At 43.6% G+C, this 21,592-nt stretch overlaps 1 protein-coding gene across 2 annotated transcripts in view; it reads left to right on the top strand.

Annotated features, from left to right (window-relative positions):
- Positions 1-21,592, top strand: part of TTC28 (tetratricopeptide repeat domain 28) — a 724,018-nt gene that overhangs the window by 262,039 nt on the left and 440,387 nt on the right. The gene's annotated exons all lie outside the window — the stretch shown is intronic.

Genomic DNA, 21,592 nt, shown 5'->3' with positions numbered 1-21,592 from the left:
CTGTCGTGGAGTTTCATCACATGAGTTCAAAATCCTTCCCTTCTCTTCAGTCTTTCTGTTTTGTTCAAAGGTTCCAAGTCCTTTATTTATTTATTTATTTATTTATTTATTTATTTATTTATTTATTTATTTATTTATTTATTTATTTACAGAACCCACTGCTATCTCACCAAGCCTTTGGCTTCATTGTTGTACGCGGGGCTACCCCAGGGGACTCGTGAGGGTTGGGAGGGGTAACTTAAAACCCTGGACCGGTGATCACATTGCCAGGGAGCACCCAGACTTGTCATGTTTTATTGAAGCAGAACGATTGATGGGCAAAAAGAAAATAGTAAGCTAGGACTATAACAACAAGCAGTTCCGTTTCACAACCTGGAAAAATCTTCCTCTGGGTCGTCTTCTGCAAAGAAAATGACATGGAAGTAGAGGGGTGGATTGTATCTAGGGTGTAAACGACCCCACGGTAACGCCAATAATCTCCCTCACCTCCGATGGACACAGGAAGGACAGCATCTACTGAGACTGTTGAGAATTCTGTAGGATGCTGTGATGGTGCAGCCCTGTTTTCCTCTGATATTGTCTCATGCCGTAAACATTTTTGTTAAGCTCTCTTTCAAAGAGTTAGGGAAAAGAATCAATCCATAGGTAAGATGGCTCTTACGTGAAGAAATTAAATATACCAGAGCTGGGCAATCAGACTGTCAAATTTACAGCTCATTACTGAGACTGGTTTCTCCCAAGCATATTTTAGAGCTCTGTTACTTTGCCAAAAGAAAAATCGGACAATTGATTTATGGAGTCTTTGTTTTTTTAACCAGGTGGTATTTAGAAAATTCAGATTTAATCCTAAAACATTGAAACTTCTTTAAGACATCAGCTCTAAGCCCTCTTTATTCAAGAATATTGTTTTCCTAGAAATTTTGAGCTTTGTAAATAACTGTTTTCTTAAACCTTTTATTGAAGGTTGCAAAATGTGGAATGTATATACATTTGGGATCTAAATTTTAAAAAACTGGCTCTGGCCCTCTAAATAAGTTGCATCATCATTTGGGTTATGCCCAATTTAGAGGTTGAAATGCCTGAGACAGCACGGAGGGAAGATTTGCAGCTGTAGTAGCATAAACTAAAAATTTTTTTCTTGCCTTTCAAATGAATACAACTCAACAAATTGGGATTTGTTGGCATTTCTTCTTCGTCTCCTAGCTATGTGATTAGAGGGGCATTATGTACCCAGTCATAGCCTTAGGTTTTTCATCTTTAAAACATGATGAAAAAAACTTGTCTTGTCTCAGAGGGCTATTATTAGGAACTCAAAGGATATATGTGAGAGCCTTTGGAAAACTGTAAAGCAGTTCATTATTATCATTTCTCAAAAAGGGAATTTTAAGTCATATTTACCTTTTGGTTACTCTGGTCTAGATAAGTAAATCTGTATTTAAACTTCTCTTTATATCCAAATGGGATTTCACCATAGTTCAGGGGTCACATTGAACATATGTTTCATTCTGATTTAATAAAATGATAGATTTTTCCATTCAAATCCATGCCATATATTATTTTTCAAATAAAAATAATAATTATTCCTCTGCATACCTCCAAAGGATGGCTTCTATTTTCTATAATTGTTCCTTCATTAGAAAATTTCTTTTTAATATTTCAAGGGGATTTCATGTATTATCTTATTTTCTTTTGTGGTTAAAGGAATGTGTTAATTAAACGCAGATCCAATACCAATCCTGGCACATGCAACAGACCCTCCTCCCATTTGACATATTTTCTTTTATCATTTTCTTATGTGGTCTCAGAGCCACTTTTCAATCCATCTGGCAGTGCTCATATTAGGCCAATTTTAATTAAGCTTGTGAATTAGGCTCTGAGACCCTGTCTCAGAGATTTTACTAGGATACAGTTTTAGATCATTGGTTTTACCATAAATCAACAAATTATATAATTAAAACATTAAAAGTAAATCAGCCCAATCTGTTCATCCTGATTACATGTTTTTTTTTAAAGTTGTAAATATTGTCCTGATTATTGGTTATTACCTCATTTATGTCAAAGAAATATATTTTGAAATCTCTAGACAAATTCAGTAACTGAACTATACAGATTGTGAATGCGTTGGACAGTTCGCAGAATTTTACTTCTTCTTTTGGTGCTTAGATCATTGAGTATTTATTCCCCTCCCCCCCTTCGGGTAACCTACATCCCTGATCCGTTTTGCTCTCTCTAATCCTTCCCCTTCTCTACCCGTCGAAACAACTGTTTCGGTGGAGCTTGCTGGCCTTTGAGATCCTCGTTCTCTTTCTGTCCCCCCTTTTCTGAAGCGCAAGCCTCTGGGTAACTTGTCCCCTTGACGGATGGTTTCCCACCAGAGCCCAAGCTCCGCAGCCATCTTCAGCCCAAGCATGAGAGAGCCTAGTGTGACGAGAACTTCGTCTTTTAAGAAGACTTAACGTGCTGGGCCCCGTCCACCCTCTCCCACCATCTCACGTTATTCTAGGGGCCTGGAGTAAGCATCCCAGATGTTTTCAATATTCCTTCCTTCAGACACCCCAGAGTTACTGTCAGATCAACTGCAGATTTACGGTTCCTCTCTCGAGAGCTGTAGAGCATCTGTGCAGGGTGTTTGTCTCCGAAAGGTCATTTCCTGGTGTGAATTCCAACCAATAGAGAGCCCGCCGGAGTCTAGCCTTTCCCCCACTCTCCCGTGCTCATTTTATTGGGCAGCGAAATTGAGACTCCGTTGTAGTACCTAGATGTGCTGTAAGCTCACAAAATTAGATGATGGGGTGACAGATTATTGGTAAACAGAATAGGTGAAAACAAGAAGATTCAAGCTCTCAGCCTTGACAGGTGTCTTAAGTTTCCCAGTGATTTACATAGAAGATTGTTTGCATATAAATTAGTAGTTTAGTCTTCTCCCGATTGTACTAGCCCTTCTGAAGTTCAAAAATAATATCATTTCTCATCTCTGTTGGTTTCTCTGTTCTTTGACTGCCCATTGTACTTTGCTTTTGAAAAAAAAGCATGCACAAGGAGTAGTGCTTTTTTTCTGTTGTCAGCATCATCCTAAATTATATGGGGGTATCATAGTGGGACTGGTTAAGAGGAGTTATTTATTAGGGGGGGTAGTATCTAGAGTTTATTGGGTACCTGCCAAGTGCCCATTCTTGATTTAAGAATTTGGGACCAGGTTTTTTGAACCTTAACTCACCTTTCATGAAAATAGGTCCAGGGAGAATGGCTGAAATGGTTGGAGCACGTGGTTTGCACACAGGAGGCCCAGATTCAATCTCTGGCACCACTGGGTCTCCTGGCCCTTCTGAATATGAGCCCCCTCCCACCCCACAAATGTTCTGAAAACATAGATTTATTTCTTTAGTATTCAAAATAGTTTTCAACAAGGTAGTTTGAAGTAGAGGACATTCTTTCAGCTTAATTATAACAAAATTTATTCTATTCTTCTTTTGTTTGTTTGAAGGCCACACCCATCAGTGCTGAGGGCTTACTACTGGCCCTGCCTGGTCTCAGAGGACCAGATGTGGTTCCTGGGATCAAACCCAGGTCAGCCACATGCAAGGGAAGTGCTGTGTTTAACTGTACTATTGTCCCACTCTCCCAGAATTGATTCTTTTAACCCATGTGGCTGTCTTCCAAATCGTTTATGGTATCCAAGTACTAAGTTTGTTTAGATTATATGCTAGCTCAGTATTTTGTGAAAAATCTGATATAATTCACATTGGGTATTACCCACCCCCCTATAATAAATCAGATGTCAGAAATTGGTGTTAAAGGAGTCATTTGAATGTGTTCGTGCCTTGCTGCTGCTGCTGCTGCTGCTGCTGCTGCTGCTGCTGCTTCTTCTTCTTCTTCTTCTTCTTCTTCTTCTTCTTCTTCTTCTTCTTCTTCTTCTTCTTCTTCTTCTTCTTCTTCTTCTTCTTCTCCTTCTCCTTCTTCTTCTTCTTCTTCTTCTTCTTCTTCTTCTTCTTCTTCTTCTTCTTCTTCTTCTTCTTCTTCTTCTTCTTCTTCTTCTTCTTCTTCTTCTTCTTCTTCTTCTTCTTCTCCTTCTCCTTCTTCTCCTCCTCCTCCTCCTCCTCCTCCTCCTCCTCCTCTTCTCCTTCTCCTTAATTTTGAGAATTTTTTACAGACTTACAAACTTTTGTGATTACATTTCAGTTATACAATGATCAAGTACCCATCCCTCCACCAGTGCCCATTCATTCTCAGTATCCCTCCCGCCACCCCCCTCCCACCCCTCCCCCTGCCTCTCTGTGGCAGACACATTCCCTTTTGCTCTCTCTCTCCTTTTGCGTGTTATGGTTTGCAGTACAGTTCCTAAGTGGGCATATGTTGGGTCCATAGTCTACTTTCAGGTGCCTTGCTTCTTTCAGGAAGCCCGCCGGAATATCCTCCCGGGCACCGCGGATTGACCTAATGCAGCAAGTAAAATGATAGACGTATGTGTGGGTGGTGGTGGTGGGGGGGGGGTTGACTTCTGTCACATCCCTCAGTGCTCAGGAGCTACTCCTGGCTTGGTGCTTGGGGTCCACGTGGTGCCAAGGACCAAACCCAGCCCTCTATCTTGGAAAACCCACACCCCATGTCCTGTGAGCCATCTCCCACGCCCAAAATGATATGTTCAAAGTCACCAAACAAGGGTTAGATGACACGGACAGTGTTTGCCTGCGGTTTCGCTCATCGCCTTCTCCCGGACCCTCCCCGCCCCACGCCTGCTGTGCAGTCCCGGGCTTCTCCATTCCCTGGGGTGGGAGGAGAAGGGGAACGTAGAGAAAAGTGCAGTGCGTGCTCAGACTGGGAAATGAACCGAAAGCAGGAGAGTCCGCGGCGAGGGGGAGATGGGGGCATCTGCAGGGAGCTGGGGAAAGGCACCGCCTGGCACAGGCTCAGGGAAAGGCGAGCGTGCCCGGGGCGTGGGGCGACCGCTCCGGTGGGCTCTCGGCGCGCTTGGCGAGGGGCGGGGAGTTGTGCGGAAGCAAGGCTGGAAATAGAGATGAATATTTGGTGCGCTGAAATGAGGAATTTTGGTTTTGTTCAGGAGCCAGTGAATAAGTTTCTCCCGACTTGGCATCCAATCATTGTTTTCTCCGTGTGACGTCATGGTGGAAGATGGACTGGAAGGCTGGCGCCGGGGAGAGGGGGGCAGGAGGCCTGCTGCCTCACGGACTACCCGGGGACTCTGCAATAGTTCGGGTTAAGGGGTGAGGCTGGTTCTGACGGCCTGGCATGACCCTCAGTTCACCTTCTACATGACAGACCCCCAGAAGAGAGGAGTGGGTCCTTTATCAAAACAGGGGGGAGCTTAGTGGAATCCCCGCTTCCCTCTGCAACTAGGACAGTAGGTAAACGGTCAGTAACCTGTTGGTCTACTTGTTGCCATAGCTTCCCTGCTCTCTGCACGGGACATTTATTTTTAAATTTTTTCATTTTTTAATTAAAATTTTTTTGTTAGTTAATGTACTTTTCATTGAATCACCATGAGGTACACAGTTACAAAGTTGTTGATGATTGTGTTTTAGTCTTGCAATGTTCGCAGGGCGTCTATACCAGCATACTAGTCTTTTTTTTTTTTTTTTTTTTTTTTTTTGCTTTTTGGGTCACAGCCCGAGATACACAGGGGTCACTCCTGGCTCTGCACTCAGGAATTACCCCTGGCGGTGCTCAGGGGACCATATGGGAGGCTGGGAATCGAACCCGGATTGGCCACGTGCAAGGCATACGCCCTCCCTGCTGTGCCATCGCCACAGCCCCCAGCATACTAGTCTTATTGCTCTGAAGTCCCGATGCTTTCAGATAGTTGATTACCCTGAAATCACATTGCTCCGCAGGCTCTTTGTCTGAGGAAACACACACACCAGCAGGGCCTAGCCCTTGTGGAGAGCCGGGACTCTTAGATGATGTTTCTGTTTGCCAGAGCTTGACCCGGCAACAGAGAGGGTGGTGGTCCCCTGCTCGCTCTGTTAAGAAAGACCTAAGTGATTTAGGTGTCCCCTTTGTGTCTGCCTGTGGCTGCTAAGCCGGCAGCACTTACAGTTCCTACTGGGGCCGGAGCTGGGCTTCGTAAGGCGCTGCCCTCCCTGCCTCCGAAGCAGAGAGATCATCAATAGCAAAAGCCATTAACGTGACATTATAACCGTTGCTGTGGAACTGGTGCTTTCCTGCCGGCATCGTTTCATCCTGCGCCATTTTGGAAAGGTGGTGGCTTGCCTTTAGTTGGCAGGAATCACGGGGCTCTCTTACAATGAGTCCTTGCAGGCGAGAGACTGGGTTGTTTATTTATTTCCGTATTTATGTGTGCGTGTTTTGATTCATTTTGCAGAGGTTCTGAGGGTCAGTAAGAATGCTCTTCTTTTTTTTTATCGTTAAATATTTATTTTATTTTTATTTTTAACTTTTTAAATTAGAGAATCACTGTGATGTACAGTTACAAACTTATGAACTTTTGTGTTTGCATTTCACTCCTACAGTGATCATTTACCCATCCCTCCACCAGTGCCTGTTCACCTCCACCAATGATCCCAGTATCCCTCTCACCACCCCCACCCCACCCCCCACCACCCCACCCGGCCTCTGCGGCAGGGCATTTCCTTTTGTTCTCTCTCCTTTTGGGTGTTGTAGTTTGCGATAGAGGTATTGAGTGGCCTTCATGTTCAGTCTCTTCTGAACGAAAATCCTTTTGCGAGTCTGTGTTCTGGTAACGGACCAGCTACGGTGTGGCTAAACTGGGAACGGGGAAGCCGCCCATATAGGGGAGAGATGGCTCAAAGGGCTGGACCGCAGTCTGGTCCCAGCAGTGCCTGGTCCCCCCATTACCACAGCAGCCAAGCACCGTGACAGGAAGAGCTCGGAGGCAGCAGTAGATACGGTTCCCCGACCAAGCAGCCAGCCAGAGCAAACTAAACCAACCGACAGAAAAGAGCTGAACAACCGCACGACTTGAAAGCTGTTTTGGGGGCGTCAGAGGCTTGGGGGTTACTCTTGCAGCAGGTTTTGTGTGTCACATGCTTATTGCAGAGCTGGGATTCCGAGTCTTTGCTGCAGTTGGGCAGGTTACATTTGTCACCCTGGGAACTGCACCCGGCAGTGCTTAGGATTGAACTCAGGGCGTCCTGCTTGCATGGCAAATGCTACCACTGAGCCACTGAGCCATGTCCCTGGGTCCAGGAAGAAAAAAAAATTTTTTTTCCTGCACTGGGGGTAGGGGGGGTCATGATATCTGGTTGTTTCTGGGGGCTGCTTCTGGGAAAGCTTGGGAACCACACAGTTTGGGGGAGAACCCAGGTCTCTCACGAGAGAGTACAAAGCCTGTGCTCCATTGAGACATTTCCCCTGACCCTCAACAGACATTGTTCAGAGAGAGGAAAGAGGGGCCAGAGAGAGAGAACAGGGGTAGGGTCCCTGCCTTCTCATGGCCTACCCGGGTTTGATCTCAGGCACCACACATGGCCCTCTGAGCACCTCCGGGAATGATTCCTGAGCACAGAGCCAGGAGTAACCCGGAAGACTGCTGCATGTGCCCGGCTGTACCACACCCCCCAAAAGGAGTGACAAGAGATATAAATATCTATCTAAAATTGACTAGAGGAATTTCAATGGAGTTTTGCTGAACATATCAAAAACAAATTTATACCCACGATAGAAGAGATTTTTCAAGATCATATTTAAAAATTTACCTGAAGGGGCTGGAAAATAGTAGAGTGGGTAGGGCACTTCTTGCTTTGCATGTGACTGCTCTGGGTTCGATCCCCAGAATCCCATATGTTACTCCAAGCCCGCTGGGAGTGATCCCTGAGCACAGAGCCAGGAGTAAGCACTGACTGGGTATATCCCTAAAATAAACCCAAAAAATTACCTGCAAGGTAAACAAACTTTTTTCTTTTTTTCAGAATAAATAAAAATGATCTAATCTGCAATATACCCCATATTACTATAGAACTAAACTGTGTTATTCAGTGTGTGTGTGTGTGTGTGTGTGTGTGTGTGTGTGTGTGTGTTTCCTGTTGTTTCAGTTGCAATTAAGGAGGGGAGAATTATTAATGAAAAAAATTGTATGTTGAAGTTAACATAATTAGAGTCGACTTTATCTTTGGGAGAGGTTAAAAAGAAAAAAAATGTTACAGTGTCTGTTCACTTTATTTGCTAGATCACTTAATTACTGTTTGTCTTTATTAGAGGCATTTTATCTTTGTATTCTCACAAGTACATACTGAACTGTCCGTATTAACATTTCATAATTGCATCTCTAAATGCTGGTTTTCTTATCCTTATACTACTTCCAACCCTTCTCAAAGACTCCTTCTCTGAAGATAGTCTTTTTTGAAGTGATCTCTTTCTTTCCAAATCCCAGTGCAGTGCTTCGAAGCCAGTTCTCTCTTTTCCACTACACTATGCTTCTTATCATAACTTAGTATTTAATAAAGTTTCATGTTTTGGGGGGGGGGTGCCTCCCAAGCATGCTGAACGGTCACCGGGTTAATTTCCAGGTATCCCCAGCCCACCATGCCCACAGTTCTATGTGAGGGCCTGAGGATGTGGTGCTGTTTGGCGCCTGCAGTGCTGAGGATGACCAGGACCAAACCCAGAGATGTTTGGGACTTCTTCGATTATACCGAGCATGCTCAGGAGGTCATGTGCTGCCAAAGATCGAACCCACCTTGCAAGTGACCTTAACCTCTCTATTATCTTCTTGCCCTTCACAGTTTATTTTATGCATGTATCTCAGACTTATGACAAAGCATAAATAAGCTTAAGATTAACGTAGATCAATTGGAATAGCTACCACAATCGAGAGAATGGGTGACAGGTGGGCTTACAACTGTCAGGGCGCCAGGAGATAGCTCAAAAGGGCTGGTGACATGCATTGCTTATGAGAGACCTGGGTTCAATCCCTGGCATCTAATGACCCCCCGAGCAGCACCCAGAGTGACCCAGGACTCCAAGCTATGAGTATCCCTGAGCACTGCTGGGCATGGTCTAGGAACAGAGAAAGAAAACAGCACAGAAAGCTGTTTTGAATAATGGAAGGAATTGGATATGTTTTGTACTAGAATGGGACCTATGACATGTTCTCAAGTCTTGAAAGGATTATCGTGTGGAAGAGGAATTAGCATTTTTTTCACACTGTTTTAAAAGGTGTATGAGACATAAAAGGTTTTAAAAAGATATATGTGGGCTACATTTTATGCTGGGTAAATTTTATTTCTAAGAGAAAAATAGTGCAAGGACAAGTTGGTTAAAGTAGAAATGACAGGAATGCATGTTCTGGCTTATGTTTTGATGTACAACTTACGGTTTTATGTAAGTGAGAACTTTCCTATCATTAGAATGATCTAAAGATATGCTCTGTCTCTCTCTCTCTCTCTTTGCCTCTGTTTCTCTCTCTCCTGTCCTTGCTTACGTCTGTGGTACAAGCCTCCTGTCGGTGGGATTTAGACCTCAAGTGGAGATTGAAGTATCTGACCTCTCAACTTTATTTGATTCTGAAAGGTGCGCTATTCTAGCTCTTTACTAGAGGAATCAGTGAACAATAGATATGATTATGAGCATGGTCTCACTTTTATTTATTTGTTCATTTAATTTTTGCCTTATGGGTCACACCCAGCGATTCTCAGGGGTTACTCCTGGCTCTGCACTCAGGAATTACCCCTGGTGGTGCTTGGGGTACCATATGGGATGCTGGGAACCGAATCCAGGTCGGCTACGTGCAAGGCAAACGCCCTACCCACTGTGCTATCACTCTGGCCCCTGGTCTCATTTTAAGTTTCAAGTTTAGAACTGTATAACTTGACAACGGCTGTCTTTCTTCCCAGGACTATCACCGGAGGAGAAGGGCGGATTGAAACTCCCGGGTCATGAGGGTTGGATTTTGTATAACATTGCAAGGAGGATGAGGAAGCAAGGACAAGAGTCATAAATTTGCAGCTGGAAGGTTAGAGCAGATTCTTTACCTTGTGGTAACTCAGAAAGGATTTGAGTCCAAGTTTAATGAGTGATGAAACGTGATCTGAAGAAATTCCCCGCAAGAAAATACTTTGCTTCCTGGTTCTTAAGTGACTTCTAATTGTACCTTCTGTTTAACACGAACGCTTGTTCTCCTTGTTCACGTGCTTTCAGAATTTGAGATGATGGTTCAGAATTCACTTGAAAAGCTTATTTTAATTGCAGGTTAATTTCCAGCATGTGTTGGTGGCCTGTGGCCCTTGTAAGAGAGAGGATAAAGAAAAGATTGAGCTTTTAAAATGAAAGCTGGGACCTTTTCTTCAAAATATTTGCTGATTATGTTTTCTTTGCAAAGTTCAACATTAATTCGAGAGTCCTGGAATGTTCTAGGTAGAAGGGGCCTTAGAATTTATCTGATCCAATTTCCTTGTTCTTCCTAAAGGAATTAAAATAAATTTCTTGGAAGTGAGACTGGAAAATTGTGTACTGGTCAATAAAACCGTGATATTTTAGGAACACCCTTTATTATTTTTTAATATCATTTGCAACTCTCAGGAACATCTACTGCCTAGCATCTCGTTAATTCAGTCTACTCTATAAAAACTTTTTTACAATCCAGAAAAAGCTGAAAATAGATTTAAGTTTCTGTAAAGAAATTATTCTGCAGTGTAACCAAAATATAAGAAGGGTCACTAAGAATTTACAAACATCTCTTCTGAATTATTACCGTTGAACAGAGCCAGTTCTGCCTTTACTTGTCATTCTGCAGTTCAGTGGAACTTTGGAGTCTTAATGCTCCTCTGTCCAACTCACTGTCCCTGGAGAAACTGTTGGCTTTGTGGCATTCAGGGATGCGTCTCTGACCGTGCGTTTGGCACTGTGCCAGGTCCAATAACCTGGTCTTTGGTTATCAAATAGCCCAAAGAAGTGAGTGGCTGTGTAAGAAGCAGGAAGAGAGGAGATAAGAATTTGTCACCAGGGCATTTTTACCCTTTGTGTTAATTATATGTACAAACACACTCATATAATGCTTCTAAAAATACCTGTACTGAAGATGATATTGTGATCTGTAACAACTGCATGTATTTTTCTTTCATGTAAATAAGATGAGAGTTTTGAGAATTTTACTCAGCAAAACGGTTCTGAGGATAACCAAGTCACACCTGTTTTGACTCTTAGCCTTACAGAGAATCAAAAAGACATTTTGTCTTGTCTGAGCAACAAAGCATTGTATAAAACACTCTGTGCACATAGAAAAAAATTAAAAATATGTAATAGTTCTTTCATAGTCCCAAACCTTGGAGTTCTAACCTATGCTCATCACAGTTTTGAAAAAATATACCCAGGACCAAAATATCAGAAATGTTGAAAATTAGATAACTTATGTTTACTTTTCTCCCTTTCAACTTTCTCCAGGACTATCTTTACCCCAGGGGTAGGAAAAGTCTTCGCAAGGTGGTAAAGAGTGGTGTTGCCCCTCTTCCCAACGAGGCCAGAAAGTCTTAGAGTAAATGGATTTCTTCTGGGGTGCCTACTGAAAGAAATATATTTGCTCTTAATTAATGGGTAGAGACTTGCCTGCGATATATCAGGAAGAACAGTACTTACTCAGCTGCTAAAACATGAAATATGGTCTGTCCTTTCTAGTTGTTACTTTTAAATACATCTATCTTGCTTCAGATCTGCCACATATATACTTCTTTAATACAGACTAGAATTTCTAGGTCAAGAGACTCCTTAGAGGGCCAAAGCTCATCCAGTAAACATTCCTGTTACATTTTTAAATAGCTTAAAATAAACTCAAAAGTTTAAAGCGTCTCTATGAATAATGATAAGCTGAAAGTGGTCCCATTTCCAATAGAAAGTGAAGCACAGAACAGAAATCCATTATGAGTTGGTTCTTGTCTGAGAAAAGGGTTCGTGGGAGGGAGCAGACTAGCCCCAGGTTAACTGGACAACTGGTAGACCTTGGACCTGCGTGCTCATCACGCATGCAGTATGTGACTTGGATGCTAAAGACTTGTTTCTGAGATCAAGCCTTTCTCCCCCTGATTAGATGCTCAGTAGGACCATATTTTGAACTTTGCATGTAGCAGATGTTACCGAAGTTTTGGATTGTCTTTCTGGGTTTCTCCAGGATTGTTTTTGCTGGATCCCAGTGGAAAATGCGCTTCTAGCCCCACAAGGCTGTTCCTCTGCCACACAGCAGGGCTCGGCGCTTCCCCATCTGTCTCAATCATAGACTTCCCTCTGAAATTCAGGAGAACGTTTGCTGCGTTCAGTCATTAACAACTGTTTCAAAACAGTCTGATTTCTAACAGTTGGTGCATGTGGAGATACCTAATTAAAATAATTCCAGTCTTGTTAATAAGATAAGTGTGTTTTCTAGTTGCTGCGGGATTATCGCTATCAGATACAAAGGGCACAAGGCTTAGCTGAGTAAAGGGTGCCTCGATTCTAGTCCCTTCTGGAAGGTCATCGTGATTGAAGAATGAAACCTGTATTTATTTGTTTATTTTATTTTAGTGAATGGAAGAGGTGAGTGGAGAGATGGCTGATAGGAATCTATCATAACCATAGATATAGTACCTATAATATAATACCTATAAATTCCATGGGACATTTAATTACCCAGAGAAAGTCACAGAAGTTGAAATGCCAGTTCATGGTGAAACAGTGTAGTGTGTGTGTGTGTGTGTGTGTGTGTGTGTGTGTGTGTGTGTGTGTGTGTGTGTGTGTGTGTGTGTGTGCTGGGGTTGAATCCAAATCCAAGTCCCGCTGCCCCTGCAGCTGAGACACATTCTGTGCTTCCAAGCCATATCTTCAACCCAAGAAAGAGATTCCATGCAAACATTTATTTATTGTTTTGCGGTATCAGAGACGGAATCCAGGGCCTCAAACGTGCAAGGCAAGTGTTCTTCCACCAAGCCACTTCTCCAGCCCCGAAGGGCCGTCTTTTATAAACTATTACCATCACACTCTCTCTCCACAAAGCTCTCCGTTGAAATTGATCTCTTCTTTCTCTGAACTCTTTATCTGTATCCTTCTTATGGGATTTTCTGTTTTCTGTTTCTGCTGTTACATGTATACACACCTGTGGCCTAGATGCGTGTAGAATAGATCCTATGACAGGTCACTCCAGACTCCTGTGGAGCCTGGTACAGTGGTGTGGACGTTGAGGTTTCCTCAGTAACTTGTGAAAGAATGGCCAGGAGAAAGAAGCATTTTTTTTGGGGGTAGCATTTAATCTGTTTTATATAATCACATTCCAAGTCTTGAGAAGGAACGCAAAACCTGTACTTAGTTAGATAGGAATGTTTTTATTTTTTAAAATCCCCAAATCATGAAGTTAAAAAAATCACTTTAAAACTTCTGCGTGCTGAATTTTATATAAGAAGTTGACACATGGCCTTGGCAGAATCGACACAACCTGCAGGCCGAGTATCAAGTATAGCAAACCTTCCTAAAGAAAACCCAGAGGGCCAGAGAGATAGCACAGTGGGTAGGGCACTTAGCTTGCATGTGGCTGACCCATGGCTGACCCAGGTTCAATCCCCAGCACCACATTTGGCCCTCCAAGCCTGCCAGGATCCCTGAGGACAAGTCAGTGTTCCCGACCTTCTAAAATAATCCCAGAGCTCAAAGCTTAAATACCCTAGAAGCTGAAGAGCTTTTAGCTCAAAGCTAAAGAGTGTGAAATTTGCTATCTTGATAGTATACCCTCTTAAGTTGTAAACTACTAATTGACAAATCAAAGACTTCCATGCATTTCAGGCACTAATAGAAAATGTAAGATATCGATCACATCCGCTTCCATCAGCCTTTGGTCAATCCCAGCTCCTGTATGAAGTTTTTTTTTTTTTCCTTTTTGGGCCACACTGGGAGATGCTCAGGGGTTATCCTGGCTCTGCACTCAGGAATAACTCCTGGCGGTGCTTGGGGGACCATATGGGATGCTGGGAATCGAACCCGGGTCGGCCGCATGCAAGGCAAACGCCCTACCCGCTGTGCTATTGCTCTAGCCCCCTGTATGATTTTTTGAAAACAAATTCTACCACTGTGTTCTCAGACACTTCTCTGACCCTTGGTGATGGTCATTAGCATAAATCCAGACCTCATTTTTTTCTTATAACGTTGTCCTTTCCAGATAATTTTCATGAAATGAGCGTGAGATTTTTGGCAACTGGCGGACATGCCATTGTTATCGCCCCTTGGAAGGAGTGCCATCGGAGCATCTGAGAATATAGTGGGGCCTTTGGGAGAGAGGTGATGGAAAGGAAAACTGGAGGCAAGGAGGAGCCTGGAGGCAGGAGGGCTGTGATAAGTAGTGGCAGAGAAGCAGGCAGGACAGGCCTGAAGCTGGGCCACCATCTTCGGTTTGTGTAGGGTGACACTGGGCCACTTCTGCCTGCCAGCACCATTTCTGTCCAGTGTGTCCTGAAAATATTGCCTGCGTTCCTAGTTCTTCCATCCCATTCACATTTATATTGCCTTTTGTATGTCTTTCATTTCATTTTCATTTTCATTTCATTTCTTTTGTAGTCTTGTCACTTTAGAAGCAAAGCTATTATTAAAAGCCAAACCGCAGTTACATGAAGATGAAAGAAGGGAGGCCATTGTATCACCTTTCTGGGCACAAGTTTCTTTGTTTAAAATCTGTCTTCCCTACTGCTTTTTAAAAGCAATTATATAGGGGCTGGAGTGATAGCACAGCGGGTAGGGCGTTTGCCTTGCACGCGGCCAACCCGGGTTCGAATCCCAGCATCCCATATGGTCCCCTGAGCACTGCCAGGGGTAATTCCTGAGTGCAGAGCCAGGAGTAACCCCTGTGCATCGCCAGGTGTGACCCAAAAAGCAAAAAAAAATAAATAAATAAAAAAAAATAAAAGCAATTATATATATGTATATATATGTATGTATGTATGTAGCACTGTAGCACTGTCATCCTGTTGTTCATCAGTTTGCTCGAGCGGGCACCAGTAACGTCTCCATTGTGAGACTTGTTGTTACTGTTTTGGCATATCAAATATGCCACGGGGAGCTTGCCAGGCTCTGTCATGTGAGTGGGATACTCTCGGTAGCTTGCCGGGCTCTCTGAGAGGGACAGAGGAATCGAACCTGGGTCAGCTGTGTGCAAGATAAATGCCTGCTGTGCTATATATATATATATGCACAGTCCTATATATATGCATATATATATTAAATCATTGTGAGATATACAATTGCAAGCTGTTCATGATTGGGTTTCAGTCATACAATGTTTCCTCACCCATCCCTCCTCTAGTGTATATTTGCCACCACCGATATCCCCAGTTTCCCTCCCGCCATCTCTCCCCTGCCCCGATCCAGCCAGCCTCCCTACTGCTTTTGATGGACCTCTCCAGTCCTGGGTCACGAATGCTACCCAGATTGTTTTTTACTCACAGAGATTTGTGAGGACTCCTAACCCCACTAAGCTGTTTATTTCTCTGCTGGCAGGGAGCCATGTCAAGTGTGGAATGCTCCGTGGCCACCTCTCATGCCCTTGCTTTACCTGGAGCAGTAGAGAAAGGACAGGAGGAGTCAGGATGCTGTTTACAGTCAAGTGACAGCTTTGATGGGCTGTTGGGATGTTGAGAGTCAAAGTCACCCCCATTCCGTACTTCCTCTGAGGTTTTTTGGGGGAGAGAGCTGGAGGAAGGGCCAAGGGGACATTGATCGAGACAGTGATCTCCGAAAGTATCTGGACAGTGGGCCTCAGCCAGGACAGGCACCACGAACAGTGACCGACAAGCTTGGACTTTAGAATCCTTAAGATGTTGGACTGCCACTGTGGTCTTGGTGTGTCTTTCATTGCCACATTGCCCTTTTGTACCTTTGTAGTACTGATACACAAAGGGGTCCAGCTTTTCATTTGCTTTTGCTTTTAATCAACTAGTTGATGGCTAGAACAGGGTGTTTGGGTCAGTTTTTTTTGCATGTGTCCACCTTGTGATAATAGTCAGTTGGCCAATAGCATAGATGGGAAAGGTTGTGTTCTTTGTTCCTTCCGGTCATTTCGTGGAGGGAAGTTTGGGCTACGCCTCGAGGTACTTAGGGCTAACACCTGTCTCTGCACTCAGAGAGCACTCTTCACCAAGAGCGTTGCTTGGTGAACACCAAGCCACATGCAAGGGAAACACCATTCCTGCTGGACGATGTCTCCAGCCCATCCTTTTGGTAATTACGGCAAGAACCGGCTGATAAGCTTATTTGGGTTTGCTTGTTAAATAGTTAAGATTGAAGCATTGAAGGGGCTGGAGAGATTGTGCATGTGGCCGACCCAGGTTTGATCCCCCAACACCCCATGCAGTTCTCTGAGTGCAGAGCGAGGAGTAACCCCTGAGCATCGCTGGGTGTAGCCCCAAACCAACCAAATTAAACCCCCAAATTAAAGGGGTATAAGAGTACCTGAAACCTTTGAGGTGGACTGTTCTCATGGGCTGAATAGCCTCTGGGGACTGAAGGCTGTATAGACACTTCCGTGAAACGCATACCACTGCAGGTTGTGTCTCTGGCTGTATGTGTCAAAACAATTAGACACATAGTATCAAGAGCATTGTAAACCTTTGGTTATAGCGGTATGATTAGAGATCTCACTCCCGTTTTGCAGAGGCTGCTGAAACAGAGTGTGTAGACATATTGGAAAAGAGTGGTCAGCTTTAATGGTAATAAAAGTTGCCATATACTTTAGGGTCAGTGGGTAGGACATTTGCCTTGAATGCAGCTGACAGGGTTCAATCCCGGGCATCTCATATTGAGCACCTGTCTATTGCGCCCCACCAGGAGTAATTCCTGAGTGCAGAGCCAGGAGTAACCCCTGACCATTGCTGGGTTTGACCCCTGTCCTCTTAAAAAAAAAAAGTTGCCATATACTCAGAGTGCCTTCTTTCTACAGGGAGTTTTCTGGGATATTGTTACTTCATATCTGAACAATACTGCCAGAGTCTTAGAATAACTCTTTTGCAGGAGAGGAAACTCATTTTCTGGGATACTGTTACTTCATATCTGAACAGTACTTCCAGCGTCCTAGAATAACTGTTTGGCAGGAGAGGGAAGCCTGTGTAAGATTGAGTCGATAACTTGCTGCAGTCACAGATTAATATATAGTGGTCTGGCTCTTGAACCTGGATCTTCTGACACAGCTGTACTGCAAATTTCCACAGTTTATGTGATTTATTAAGATGAAAAAAGAATCCAAGCAGACCTGCAAGCAGCGAGGGCCCAAACATCTAAGGCAGAAGCCAAGAAAGCAGAGCTTTTAATACGTCGTCAGAGGTTATCATCAGATAACATGTGACAATCAAAATGAATCCCAGGGTGAGTTATTTAAGCACCTTTTGGGGTACTTTTGGGTAAAGGAAGGTGTTACAGCTCTTATTTTTGTATATGGTACCATGGGATTATTTATTTATTTATTTTAATTTTTAAAATTTAATTTTTTTTTTTTTTTTGCTTTTTGGGTCACACCCCACATTGCACAGTGCTTACTTCTGGCTCTGCACTCAGGAATTACTCCTGGCGGTGCTTGGGGGACCATATAGGATGCTGGGAATCGAACCCGGTCCGCCGCATGCAAAGCAAACGAACGCCCTACCCGCTGTGCTATAGCTCCAGCCTCACCAGGGGATTTTTAATGAACCGATTTTCTATGTTTCAAAAATGACAGCGCTTGTAAGCTCTGCATCTTCTGTCACCACGTTAGGCATTATTATTCAGTGTGGACTCCAGGAACTGAGTCTTCTCTCGCACCTGTTACTTAGCTGCTGCTGGAAACAGTTATTCCCCGAAGCCTAAGCATCCTCAGGCTTCCTCGGACCCACTTTCCTCCTAGGAAGCGAGTATTAGAATCTAGTGTCTCCCTGTGCCACCATTTCTGGATTTCAGAAGATTTTAGTGTCCAGTGTATTCCTGTGTCTAGGTAGATGTACTTTTGCGAGTCCAAGTTTAAGTATAATTAGTACTGAAGGCAGACTTTAAATTTGGACTAAGGGTAGGAAAACTTGACCAGGAAGTCTATGGGTGGGAAATCTTATTTTTTTCTAAGGGAAGAGTCAATCCAAGGCTCGACTATCGAGGTGTGGCATGAACATTTATTCAGTCGGAGGCACTGAGACAAGGAACTCCAAAGAAACTTATGTCCTGGAGGGTCCAGGTTCTCTCAGACCTGTGACCAAGGGAGAGAGCCCTGAAATCTCCTTTTATTACCATCCTACAGTTCATACTCTAAAGGGCTCAATACAGTGAGGTCATCAACAAAGGAGTTACAGGAAGAACATGCAACATGCAAAGCTGAAAGCTTTTCTGCATACTGAACGCAAAGCTACCTAGGATCTGCGTACGGACAACAAACAAGCTAAATAAGCACCAGGGATCTGTGAGAAAAGGAAGACTGACAATTTCAGTATACCGAAATTTGGGAAATTAATTACTAAAGCAGCCCAAAGAAAAAGATGTTCAGCCTCATCCAAACCAGTCAGGACACACGAGAAACCTCGCCCATGTGCCTGGGTCCCTAGGTTCCTGCCTGTGTGCGGAGCTGTTTACACGGGCTCATCCTGAATAGCTCAGTCCAGCCTCAGCATCGAGGGCCCGGGAAAGTGACTCAGTCAGTGGGAGAGTGCCACGAGCCCCGGAACTGCACATTTAGTCTCTGATGCTGTCCCCCGTGGCAGATAGTATTGCTGTTGGGGTCCCCAGCACCACAAGCGTGCAACCTGTAGCCTTTGCAGTAACCACCACCAAAAATAACAATGACGACAACAACAGGGAGAGGGGAAAAGAAATAAAATCAAATGACCATCAGAGGGGCTGGAGAGATAGCACAGCGGGTAGGGCATTTGCCTTGCAAGCAGCCGACCTGGGTTCGAGTCCCAGCATCCCATATGGTCCCCCGAGCACCGCCCGGAGTAATTCCTGAGTACAGAGCCAGGAGTAACCCCTGAGCATTACCGGGTGTGACCCAAAAAAAGCAAAAAGCAAAAAAAAGACCGTCAGAGTAACAAGAGCAACAGAATCCTGAGTCTGAAACAAAGCACTGTTCATTAAAAATTCAGTGTTTTCAATAGGTTGATATTTAGGTTTGGCACCAAGGACCAGTCAATTAGTTTGATTATGTCTGTATTTGGGCTTGGACAAGTGGTAAACCAGTGGGACTTCTGCTGCCCTTTCTCCTGCTCCTCCTTTTCTGGAAAACTTATGGTGTAAAATCTCACTTATGTATTACTAAAGAAGCACTGGTTCTCTGTCACCTTTATGATTAACCAGCTTGACATTTGGGATGAGTGACATATGTCTGTGTATTGGTCAGCCGAGTGTTTCCGGGGGCTTACACATACTTGGGGTTGTGTAGGAGTGCAGATATATTTCTTCTTTGCACTTCTCTGAATTTTCTTTAGGTCCATTTAAATATGTGGGTTTTACTTTCTCCTCTGGCCACATGACTCAAATCATCTCTTTGTGGGCAAACAGCCTATGGCTGCCAACCCAAGGAGGAATCATTTGCATCATGTTCTGCTTGCTTCTCCCTCGTTGGCGCTTTGCGAGAGAACTCTCTTCCCTTGTCTGTGACTCCTCAGCTTCTACTTCCAGCCACACTTTCTACTTCCTTTCAGACTGCTGTGTTTTGTTTTGTTTTCCCCCTTTTACTTCACTTCTCTGATTCCCATCTTTTACAACATTACCACTGCTCTTCTTTCTTTTTGTTTGTTTTTTACATTAAAAAAACTAAATATTGTGGTTCACAAAGTTTTTCATTATACAGTTGTTTTGGGCATTCAGTTTTCTAGCACCAATCCCACCACCACTGGGACCTTCTCTCCATCATTGTTCCCAGTTTCCCATCCTTTTCCTCCTGCCCTCTCCCTGGCAGACACAAAATAATTTATTTTATGTTGCTTGTCACAACAAGTGGAATTATTTTTAAAAAAAAGGTCAGAAGGCGAAAGTTTGTGAAAATTGTTATATCTCACAATGGGGTTATTCAAGTCCATGTCTGACAATTGACTGAGCTGTTTGGTGCTAGCTGAGCCTTCCGTGTTATTGTTTATGCTTATTGGGCTCAGTGGGCCTCTGTGCTACTTTCCCGTCTAATTGTCTGTGCTCCTACTGGGCTCTTAGCATTGTAGAATTTGGAGGTGTGTCATGGTCTCATATGTGGCCGTGCACTCTAGGAGCGCCAGAACCTGTGTACCTAGGAGTTTTGTTGGCTTGGTGTCTCTTCAGAGATTAGTGGTAAGGCAGTGAAGTTGGATGGGGACTTGGGCCACTGCTCTTCTTTCTTAACTGAAATATAATCAAGAATAGCGCTGTAGCACTGTCATCTTGTTGTTCATTGATTTGCTTGAGCGGGCACCAGTAATGTCTCCATTGTGAGACTTGTTGTTACTGTTTTTGGCATATTGAATACGCCACGGGTAGCTTGCCAGGCTCTGCTGTGCGGGCGGGACACCCTCGGTAGCTTGCTGGGCTCTCCGGGAGGGACGGAGGAATTGAACCTGGATAGGCTGCGTGCAAGGCAGACACCCTACCCGCTGTGCTATCGCTCCAGTCCAATCAGGAATAAGATAAGCTAAAATATTAATTTAAAATAAGAATAAAACCTCTGCTTTTCAGTACTTGAATATGTGTTTTTCACCTCTTAAAAATAGTTAAGAATCTAGGGGTAGGAGAAATTAGGTTACATCCTGTAGATTTCTTGAACACACATACTTGCTTAGAATATAGAAGACTGAAACTGGAATACTAGAGAGATATTAACAAGTGCCCTGGGGAAATTGCCATTATTGTCCTGGCTACTGCCATCCTATGTACTTTCCCCTAATATTTATGTATTATATTTCAAACTCATTTACATTTTTTTCGATCAGTTTGTATAATGTGGTCTCTAAGCTATAAGGATCTATTTTTTTCCAGTTTGAGGATAAATTGTTTATGATTTTGGCTTTGTGTGTATGATAAGGAAATGCCTTCAAAGGCAAGGTGGGAGTACAATTACTACTACAGCTACTACAGCTGATGTTTTGTGTGTGTGTGTGTGTGTGTGTGCTCGTGCACGCCCACGCTAGAGTTTAAGGGAGGAGCCTGGGTTTTCTGAGACACTGAGCAGAAGGACATAAGCTATGCATGTTGGCACAGGGAAGAAGGCAGTAATACCTGGCTTTGGAACGTTAGCTTTAAGTAAAAATTCATTGATTCTGATTCTAGACTTGATGCTAATTTGTACAGACCTGCTGGGGTCCATCTGGAATATCTGAATTTATTAGATGTGATGAAAATTTACTGAAATAGAAAGGTGAAGACTTTAAAAACCAGATTATAGGGGCCTGGGAGATATTTCTGATTTAGAGCAGGGCTTCTTAAACTTTTACTGCTTACAGCCCCCTTCTTCCGAGAAACGTTTAGGTGACCCCAGCTATATCAGTTTATAAAATAGCTCTCGGAGAGCCTGGCAAGCTCCCCGTGGCCTATTCGATATGCCAAAAGCAATAACAACAAGTCTCACAATGGAGACGTAACTGGTGCCCGCTCGAGCAAATCAATGAGCACTGGGACGACAGTGCTACAGTGCTAAAATAGGTCCAAAAAATCAAACATTTGCTGACAATAAATCATA

This window comes from Sorex araneus, chromosome 9 (assembly GCF_027595985.1).
Source record: "Sorex araneus isolate mSorAra2 chromosome 9, mSorAra2.pri, whole genome shotgun sequence".
Taxonomy (NCBI): domain Eukaryota; kingdom Metazoa; phylum Chordata; class Mammalia; order Eulipotyphla; family Soricidae; genus Sorex; species Sorex araneus.
This window is presented reverse-complemented; position numbering and strand designations above follow the sequence as displayed.